This window comes from Thalassophryne amazonica, chromosome 15, assembly GCF_902500255.1.
Source record: "Thalassophryne amazonica chromosome 15, fThaAma1.1, whole genome shotgun sequence".
In the NCBI taxonomy this organism is placed as follows: Eukaryota; Metazoa; Chordata; class Actinopteri; order Batrachoidiformes; family Batrachoididae; genus Thalassophryne; species Thalassophryne amazonica.
In genome coordinates, this window is record NC_047117.1 from 96157379 (window position 1) to 96168291 (window position 10913).

The window sequence follows — 10913 nt, forward strand, 5'->3', positions numbered from 1 at the left end:
GTTGTGCCCTCTTCTCCTCTGACTCCAGCCGTGTGAGCCGTAGTGTCGGCGTTGCTGGAGTGGTGCAGTTTGGTTATGCTGGGCGTTTCCCAGGTAACCTCTGCACCTGGGGGGGGGGGGGGGGGGGGGTGTTTTCTTTTTGTTCCCTCTCTTCTCCTCTGGCTCCAGCCGTGTGAGCCGTAGTGTCGGCATTGCTGGAGTGGTGCAGTTTGGTTATGCTGGGCGTTTCCCAGGTAACCTCTGCACCTGGGGGGGGGGGGGGGGGTTTCTCCTTTTGTTTTTTCCCCCCAGTTTCCGCCCTCAGGGTTTGACTGTGGTGTCCTCTGGGGGGGAAAGGGCTGTGGGTCCATCTAGCCATAGACGGCCGGGGCTGGGTCCGTTGGTCCTGAGGGGAGGCGTCTCCTGGGGTTGACGAGTGGTCCTCTGGGAGGCGCTGGGAGTCCCCGTGGGTGACGTTGGATCCCAGAGGGACCTCGGCTGTGGTTATTACCCCTGGAGCTGGCGGGAAGTCCTCTGGGGGGTGTTGGTCCCTACATGTCGTTTGGGGGTGTTAGAATTTTTATTTGCAAGCTTCAGTTTGGGTTTTTCTTTTTTCCCCTTCCCGGGGTTAGATGGAACGGTCCTCTGGGGAGGGGGGGGGGGTGTTAGCATTTTTATTTGTTAGTTTAAGTTTGGGTTGTTTTTCTTTTCTCCCCTTCCCGGGGTTTGATGGAATGGGCCTCTGGGGAGGGGGGGAGGGGGGGGGGGTGTTTTGGTTGTTTGTGTTTGTCTTTCTGGTTTTATGACTAACCAGACTGTGAACACAGTTGGACAAAGACTGACCGCACAGGTTTAAGAACTCCTGGCCACACCTGTGCTAAGTGACTGACGGAAACAAAGGCAAAGATGCAGCCAGAGGAGAGGACATCCATCATTCTGTTGGTCGACGAATGCAGATGCGGTCTCCAGCCATGGTCCCTGGAAGGGGGTGTTTCTCCTGGGCCAGGTTTGTGTGGTCGCCGGGAGGCTTCCCGTGAGGGTGGGGTACTGTTATATGGCTGGGGGGGCCTGGCTGCCTTTTTGTTTCTGTCCTTTGCTTCTCCTTCCAGGTGGTTTGCATTTGGAACTGAGTGGCTGTGTTGCTGAGTTTATCAGGACCTCACCCTGATCACCTGAGGCTGATCACCTGCGGCTCATCAGGACTCACAGCTGTGGTGCATCTGCATGGATTGGAACATGGTGGCATTTAAGACTGGAGTGCACAGTGTGTATTTGCCAGAGACTCGACCTTGTGACCAGACGGGTGAGATCGTCATCTCGGGAGCCATCTCATCATCAATGGATGCAGAGAACGTCCAGGTTTGATGCACGGTCTGTGAAAGAGGAGGGGGTGAGGTCTCACGCTCGTCAGCACACTTCCTGAGGTACGTTAGATTTTGTGACTAACATTTATACAGTCAGTAAATGTGGTGTCCCTCACACCTTTATTATATTGAGCTGTATGTTAGTCATGTATCGACTTCCACTGCAGTGGAGTTTTGTGAACTGGATGTTCCATGCCTGCAGGTTGGGAAGTTGATTAGTAATCAAGCCAGGAAGTGTTTGCTGTTTGTACACCTTTAAGTGTTCTCTCTGTGTGTTGAGTGTGGACTCACATAATGGTTCCTTCTTTCACAGACTCGGTTTGTTGCGGCCACCTGGGGGGTGTCGACGGGGTCCTTGAGTCCGAACAGCTTCTGGCTCCGGACCGTTAGCGCTGCTGGGAGCGCACCACACCAGACCGCACTTTGTTTTCTATGTATCACTGTTATGTATTAAATTCAGTTAGCCTTTGTACCGTGCTCTGCTTATTTCATACTGGGTCTTTCAAACGCTGGTCGGTTCTCCGAGCTGCGTCCGACACATAACAATTTTGCTAATTTAAAAATTACATGATAGTAAAAATTGTAGCCCTTCAATTTGATCAAAAATATACTTTGGAATAAGGTTCCACATGGAAGTGTCATTTGTTATAAACTTTTAACCATTTAATTTTAGGGGCATTATTTAAAGTTGAGAAGTCTAAAAAAATCAAGTCCTCCAATTTTTGAAGAATTAATAACTGTAGATTTCTTTATATAATGTATTTTATTTCTCCAAAGAAAATTCAAAAGTAACTGGTCTATCTTCTTAGCATTTTTGTTATCAAAAGAAAGTGAGTAATGTGCAATGTAAACAAGCCTAGATATAGCTTCAGCCTTGGCTAAAAGACTGAACTTTTAATGACAAATCTCTTTGTAACTTATTTTCTGCTTTTTCTAATCATAGGGTTAATGTTGATAGATTCTCTTTCTTGCTGGTCTTTGATCATTTGTACTCCTAAATAAGTCAGATTTTCTTTTATTGCAATATTATCTAAATGGGTCACATTACATTACATAGACCCGAGGCTTTTGAAAAAAAAAAAATCAATATTTTGTAGTGCTTTTGGGACTTGTAAAGAATTTCTTAAAAATAGTGCAGTGTCATTTGCTAGCTGACTTATTAGAATATCTTCTCCAGCAATAGAAATGCCTTCACATAAGATAAGACTTTATTGATCTCACAGTGGAGAAATTCACGTTACTTCAGCCCTTAAAAAACACACAAGATGGGTGCAAGTAGAGGAAAATGTGCATCAAACAGCGTGTGCAAAGATAAGCAATAATAATGATACTTGTAATAATACAATAAAATAAGAAAATGAGGTAGAAATAGATCGGTCGGCCTCGACGAGATTCTGGCACTGTTTACGGTGCGGGTGGGGAGCTGTTGACCCTGACTGGGGATGTTGTCGGGCGGTGGAAGGAGTACTTCGAGGATCTCCTCAATCCCATCGTCACGTCTTCTGAAGAGGAAGCAGAGACTGGGGACTCAGAGGCGGACTCATCCATTACCCAGGCCGAAGTCACCGAGGTGGTTAGAAAGCTCCTCGGTGGCAAAGCTCCTGGGGTGGATGAAATCCGTCCTGAGTACCTTAAGTCTCTGGATGTTGTGGGGCTGTCTTGGCTGACACGCCTCTGCAACATCGCGTGGCGATCGAGGACAGTGCCTCTGGATTGGCAGACCGGGGTGGTGGTTCCTCTGTTTAAGAAGGGGGACCGGAGGGTGTGTTCCAACTATAGGGGGATCACACTCCTCAGCCTCCCCAGTAAGGTCTATTCCAGAGTACTGGAGAGGAGAATTCGACCGATGGTCGAACCTCGGATTCAGGAGGAGCAGTGTGGTTTTCGTCCTGGTCGCGGCACACTGGACCAGCTCTACACCCTCCATCAGGTGCTCGAGGGTTCATGGCTGCCCTTTGTCACCAGTTCTGTTCATTACCTTTATGGACAGAATTTCTAGGCGCAGCCAGGGTGTAGAGGGGGTCCGGTTTGGGAACCACAGAATCTCATCTGGACCAGCTCTACACGCTCCATCGGGTGCTCGAGGGTTCATGGGAGTTTGCCCAACCAGTCCACATGTGTTTTGTGGATCTGGAAAAGGCATTCGACCATGTCCCTCGGGGCACCCTGTGGGGAGTGCTCCGGGAGTACGGGGTCTGGGGTCCTTTGCTAAGGGCTATCCGGTCCCTGTACGACCGCAGCAGGAGCTTGGTTCGCATTGCCGGTAGTAAGTCAAACCTGTTTCCAGTGCACGTTGGCCTCCACCAGGGCTGCCCTTTGTCACCGGTTCTGTTCATTATTTTTATGGACAGAATTTCTAGGCACAGCCAGGGTGTAGAGGGGGTCTGGTTTGGGAACCACAGAATCTCGTCTCTGCTGTTTGCGGACGATGTGGTTCTGTTGGCTTCGTCAAATCAGGACCTTCAGCGTGCACTGGGGCAGTTTGCAGCCGAGTGTGAAGCGTCCGGGATGAAAATCAGCACCTCCAAATCCGAGGCCATGGTTCTCAACCGGAAAAAGGTGCTTTGCCCTCTTCAGGTCGGTGGAGTGTCCTTGCCTCAAGTGGAGGAGTTTAAGTATCTCGGGGTCTTGTTCATGAGTGAGGGACGGATGGAGCGTGAGATCGATAGACAGATCGGTGCAGCATCTGCAGTGATGCGGTCGCTGTATCGGACCGTCGTGGTGAAGAGAGAGCTGAGTAGGGGGGCAAAGCTCTCGATTTACCGATCGATCTACGTTCTGATCCTCACCTATGGTCATGAGATTTGGCTCATGACCGAAAGAATGAGATCGCGAGTACAAGCGGCCGAGATGAGTTTCCTCCGCAGGGTGGCTGGGCGCTCCCTTAGAGATTGGGTGAGGAGCTCGGTCACTCGGGAGGAGCTCGGAGTCGAGCCACTGCTCCTCCACATCGAAAGGAGTCAGTTGAGGTGGCTCGGGCATCTTTTCCGGATGCCCCCTGGACGCCTCGCTGGAGTGGTGTTCCGGGCACGTCCCACTGGGAGGAGGCCCCGGGGAAGACCCAGGACATGCTGGAGGGACTACATGTCTTGGTTGGCTTGGGAACGCCTTGGGGTTCCCCCGGAGATGCTGGAGGAGGTGTGTGTGGATCGGGAGGTCTGGGCGGCTTTGCTTGAGCTGGTGCCCCCGCGACCCGACTCCGGATAAAGCGGAAGAAAATGGATGGATATATATATATATATATATATATATATATATATATATATATACATAAACATGATTGGAATTGAAAATAATAATAATAATAAAAATAATAAAATCTTATTTACAATATGTGAAGTGGAGTTTAGATGTGATAAGGTGACATTAGTTCTGGGCTTTGTAAAAGAGTTGTTATTGTACATGATTTGTGGACATATTATTGCATGTGGTTATTTCACAGTGTTATTGTACAGTCTGACAGCAGCAGGGAGGAACAACCTGCGGTATCGTTCCTTCTTGCACTGAGGGTGCCTCAGTCTGTCACTGAACAAGCTGCTCAGCTCCACTACAGTCCGGTGCAGAGGGTGAGAGGAGTTGTCCATGATGGATTTGAACTTGGCTGACACCCTCCTCTCAGCCACGTCCTCCAGAGAGTCCACAGGACAGCCCAGGACAGAGCTGGGCTTCCTGACCAGCTTGTTCAGTCTTTTTCTCTCCCCATCTGTGCTGCCCGGGGCCCAACTGACGACAGTATAGAGGAGAGCAGAGGCTACAACAGAGTCATAGAAGGTCTTAGACAGAGGCCTGCTCACTCCAAAGGATCTCAGTCTCCTCAGGAGGTGGAGGTGACTCTGGCCTTTCTTGTACAGGGTGTCGGTGTTGTGAGTCCAGTCCAGTTTGCTGTTGAGGTGAACACCCAGGTATTTGAGACTGTCCACAGTCTTTATGTCCTTCCCCTTGATGTTCACCGGTGGATGAGGTGGTGGTTTCCTCCTGAAGTCGATCACCATCTCCTTCGTCTTACTAGTGTTGAGACACAAGTGGTTGCAGTCACACCAGTCCACAAAGTCTGTGATAAAAACAATAGTGCTTGTTTTTATCAATTGACAAAAAAACTTGTCCAACCAAAAGGAAGAGATACGTGGAGACAGGGTATCCTTGCCTTATCCCCCTTTCAAGAGAGAATCTAGTGATAGTGCCATTACTTAATTTAACAGAGCTATTCCCATTTGCATAGAGTATTTTAACAGCATCACAAAAGTATCCTCCAAAACCAAACTTTTCAAGACAGTAAAGCTGTGGTCACAACCCGCCATACTTGCATGTGCGTGCAGTCTACTTGCAAAAACGTGGGCAAAATTTGGAGATCCATACGTCGTAAGTACTGTCTCAGTACGAATTTAGGAGCACGCAGACACACGCAGACACGCCGTAGAGGTTTCGCTGCGGTCAGGCTGCGGATTCACCAGCAGTGCAGATGACTCACGTTGTGAGTACTGCCTCAGTACTGATTCAAAGCACCACATTTTCATTCAATTACTTTTGAATGAACCAAATCCGTACGGAGGCAGTAGGCTACTCACCACATACTATGGAATTAAATTGTAGGTATCAGATCTTGAAGATTGTGATGCACATATATAAATTAGAATTAAGTTGAAATTTAAAAAGCTGGTAATCAAGTGTGTAGTGAATATATTCCTCTATCAGTGTTTCACACCTTGTGTGACTTTTCACTAACAGGCTGGACATGGTCATGCATTGCCGATGCCGAAAAACACCTGCCGCTCCGGTCCCGCTCATAACACACACATCAAAAGAAAAGCCGACCACACACACACACACACACACACACACACACACACACACACTGCTTTATTGTCAACTCTCTTTATCGAGACGTGCATTGAACATACTCCCTCTCTCCTCTTGCTACTGCCTTCGTTTCTTTTCACAAAAATGTAGTGGCCGTGGCATCCGCAGAAAATGTACGGTGAAAAAAAAAAACGCACGGTGGGTTGTGACCGGCGCTTTAAAGATGAATGGGTTCTCGACAGTGTCGAATGCCTTAAAGAAGTCAAGAAATAGAAAATAAAACTATCAACATTAATCAGTCTGGAATAATCTGTTAAGTCAAAACTTTGTCTTATGTTATTTGTGATGCATCTGTTCTTCATAAACCCTGATTGATTTTCATCTATAACTGTGTGAAGAACTCTCTTTAATCTTTTGGCTAACACTGCTAAAATCTTGTAATTGTTGTTTAGCAGACTGATTGGTCTCCCGTTGTCTATTAAAAGAGTATCTTTCTGAGGTTTAGGTATTAAAGAAATTACATTTTGAGTCATACTGGCAGGAAGAGTCATACTTCTAATACTTTCCTGTAGCATCTGCCTGATGGTAGGACTGTGAAGAGTCTGTAAAGTCTTTAGAGGATTGCTGTCATGCCTGGCCCTGATTGGGGCTTTAATTCCATTTTTCCTCTTTTCTTTTTGCCACTATCTGCCCCAGCTTTGTTTTATTAGTTATCATGTGTTTATTTTGTTCCATTTTGCTTTGTCACTTTGTTTCTTTCCATACTTTAGCCATCATTCTAGTTTTGTTCTGCCAGATTGTGTTTGTATTATTGATCATTGTTTATCACTTGTTTATTTTGCTTTTCTTATTTGGGTTGTCAGTTATGCTTTATGTTGGGTTTTGCTTTCTGTTTTCATGTAGTTTGTTTTTCTCTTTTCTTGTTTTCATAGTTAAGTTTTGCTTAAGTATTTAGGTTTTGTTTCCAGTTCTCATGTTCATGCCTGGTTCTTGGTTATGTTTTCCTGCCCTCAGTTTTTATTTTACTCTTGTTCATAGTAATAATATATTTAGTTGTAGCTCTGTTCATAGTTCTGTTTCACTCCACGCCCTGCACCTGCTCTGTTTTCATCCCTCTCGCATCTCTGTCTGTGTTGTCACGTCATGTCGCTCCACTAGCTCTGTGCCCTCCTCTCACACTTTGACCCAGTCTGCTTTGTGTTTTCATTCACTCATGCTCTTGGCACCTGTTCACATATCTTTGTCTATTACATCACTCCGCTTTGCACACTCCCTTCCTCACCATCTTGCCCCATCCATACTCTTTGCTCACCAGCCACGCCCCCTTTCTAGATCCTTCTCCTCAGGTGCACCTTGTTAACACCTGCCTATTTAATCTCCTCCCAGCCACCACATGTGCCAGTTTGTTATCGCTTCTTGCACACATCCCAGCCTTTTTTTTTTTTCCTCAGTCCTGTTTTTGCCAAGCCGTGTACCGATTATTGCGCCGTTCTCCTCGACCACGCCTTTTGCCTTGTCTTTGATTACTGTGTTTGCTCGTGCCTTGACCCCTGCTTGATCATGACTGCGTTTTTGTCTGACCCCAATTGTACCTCTGCTTCGCTGCTTGACCACCTGTGCACCAAACCAAAGCCTGAAATGTCTACCATGTTTTTTCCTACTCCTACCCCAAGTCTGGGAGTCTGTTTTGTGGGTCCAGTTGCTATGGTTGCTGGACAGCCGCCTGGCCTGACAATTGCTTTGTTTGGATGTCCAGTAATTTCTTACTTTTAAACTTGGGCAAGACCAAAATGAAGGTCCTTGTGTCAGGATTTGCCCCTGCTCAGGTCTGATTATGTTTTTCTGTCTTTCTTCATTGATTTCTTTTTGTCTGCTTTATTTTTTAAATTGTCTGTTTATTTTTGTTTTGTCACAGGTTTTAGTTTCTGTTCCTCACTAGCCACATGTAGAGTGCCGTTATTGTGTAGTTCTGTTTTGATCCACTGTGTTTGATTGTTTCATGATTGCTTTTGTCACTAGTTTTACTTGTCTAGTTTACCACGTTAGTCTTTGGATGTATTAATTTGTGTCAGTTCCATTCTAGTTTCAGCTTTTGATTTTCTTGTTACTTTCTCTTCAGACACTTCCATTTGTTTGTCTAATCTGATTCTTTTCATGATTAGATTTGATGCAGCCTTTGGTTTTTAGTTCTTCTCTGTCTGGATATTTTAGTATTGTTAATTTGTGGTTTTTAGTCATGTCTCTGCTGTCACTGCACTCCCTTTTCTGTCCCTTCTCCTCTTTGTTCTCCTTGCAACTGTTAGAATGGCCTAAGCAGAGGGTCACCCCTTTCAGTCTGGTCTGGTCCGGTTTCTTCCTCAAATCATCAGAGGGAGTTTTTCTAACCACTGTCTCCTGTGTTCCTGCGCTGGGGGTTACTAAGGTTAGACCTTACTGTGTGAAGCATCTTGAGGCAACTTTGTTGTAATTTGGTGCTATATAAATTAAATAAATTGAATCAAAATAATTGTTTCAGCATTTTTTTTTAAATAAATGTTTTGAGAATTTTTGCATGCACACATGCACGCACATTTTCACAGTGTGTATATATATATATAATAGAATTCCAGATTATGGAGTATGTTCACTGTCCAAAGTAAAGATCAAACAAGGTCAACATCCACTGGATTCTATGACATGTGACATACAGTATGTTACCCCTGTAACATGATAACTAAACATGACACATGGTGCAAACTGTTACTTTTGAAAATGCTATTAACCAATAACTTGTATCACTTTTTACCAAAATTAGAGCAACTTTAACTTTTGACCCCTGTACAAACTGAAACTGATCTTTGACACCTTTCTTGCTGCTTTTACCTCATAACTCCATAACATTCAGTCACAGATTGTCTAAATTACACCTTTTTTGGAATCTTTATGATCAGGCAAGTAATGTAGTATAGTTTTTTTTTTATATGATTGGAGCATCTTTTAATTGCTGACCCCTGTGTAAATATTCAATTGTACACAGCATTACATGAAGCATCATCTTCCATTCGGTAGGTTCTCCTGGAACACGTCCTGGGAGAACAAGGAATGAAAGATAGAAAATCACATCACTGTTTATCTTCCTTAAACACTGTGCTGCTGTTTTTGACTCCTCCCACTTGCTCCCCTCAGGAGGTGGACTCACAGTCTCAGGCAGATGTTCTGACCAGTGGGCTAAAACCTGAGCAGCCAGAGAATCCTTTTGCTATCAGGGGAGGCCCACATGCACAGTGACTCCTGCTGGCCTCCGTCACACTCAGACCGTCTTAATACTCCTGTACAGTAGGTGGCGGTATGCACCTCATGTAATTTGCAATTTGTCATTTCAGTACAAGTAGAAGGATTTGAAATTTTTTAAAATAGCGCTTCAGTTTAGCCATTACCAATATGCACGAGAAGCTTTGTCACCATCCCCACCAACGTGTGCTCCTCAAACCCTCCTCAGCTTCTCCTCCATGTCATCCTCTCAGCTCGGCCACAGATCCTTGACCCCCCCCCCCGAGTACCCTCACTGTTTCTTGTGTGCTAATTTTTTTTGGGGGGGGGGGGGAGGCACAAAGCATTTTTGTTTTCACACACAAATTGCATTTTATGTCATCAATTTTCATGCAAACTAATGTCCATTATGAGCAGGTGCATAAAAGCCCAGCTTCCTGCAAGTGCACCTGAAACAGGTTATTTTACTGACAAGCAGTGGAGCTGAACTCATTCCAGTCAGGTGGATAGAAAAACTATGTGGGAGGACTTTCACCTGTAGTCCAGGAATTCCCGCCTCTGTGCTCAGTAAACATTGCTTTGTTGTACTGCATTTTTGCAGTTCTGTAGACTTCCTCGGAGTGGCGCTGTTGTTATCTCAGTATAGTCTTCACACGTGTTTGACAGAATCCAGACTCCACAAAGACTGGCACTAGGTCAGGTTTGAACCTGTGTTGCTGAATTGTGAAATCAGAGCGTTCGTGGCACTGTTGGTGTGTGTCAGACAAAACAGCAGAGGAAGGAGCCCAGACCCACCAGCTGAAGGAGCCCAGACCCACCAGCTGAAGGAGCCCAGACCCACCAGCTGAAGGAGCGTAGACCCACCAACTGAAGGAGCCCAGACCCACCAGCTGAAGGAGCCCAGACCCACCAACTGAAGGAGCCCAGACCCACCAGCTGAAGGAAGGAGCCCAGACCCACCAGCTGAAGGAGCGTAGACCCACCAACTGAAGGAGCCCAGACCCACCAGCTGAAGGAGCCCAGACCCACCAGCTGAAGGAGCCCAGACCCACCAGCTGAAGGAAGGAGCCCAGACCCACCAGCTGAAGGAAGGAGCCCAGACCCACCAGCTGAAGGAGCGTAGACCCACCAGTTGAAGGAGCCCAGACCCACCAGCTGAAGGAGCGTAGACCCACCAGCTGAAGGAGCCCAGACCCACCAGCTGAAGGAGCCCAGACCCACCAGCTGAAGGAAGGACCCCAGACCCACCAGCTGAAGGAAGGAGCCCAGACCCACCAGCTGAAGGAGCCCAGACCCACCAGCTGAAGGAGCGTAGACCCACCAGTTGAAGGAGCGTAGACTCACCAGCTGAAGGAAGGAGCCCAGACCCACCAGCTGAAGGAGCCCAGACCCACCAGCTGAAGGAAGGAGCCCAGACCCACCAGCTGAAGGAGCCCAGACCCACCAGCTGAAGGAAGGAGCCCAGACCCACCAGCTGAAGGAGCCCAGACCCACCAGCTGAAGGAAGGAGCCCAGACCCACCAG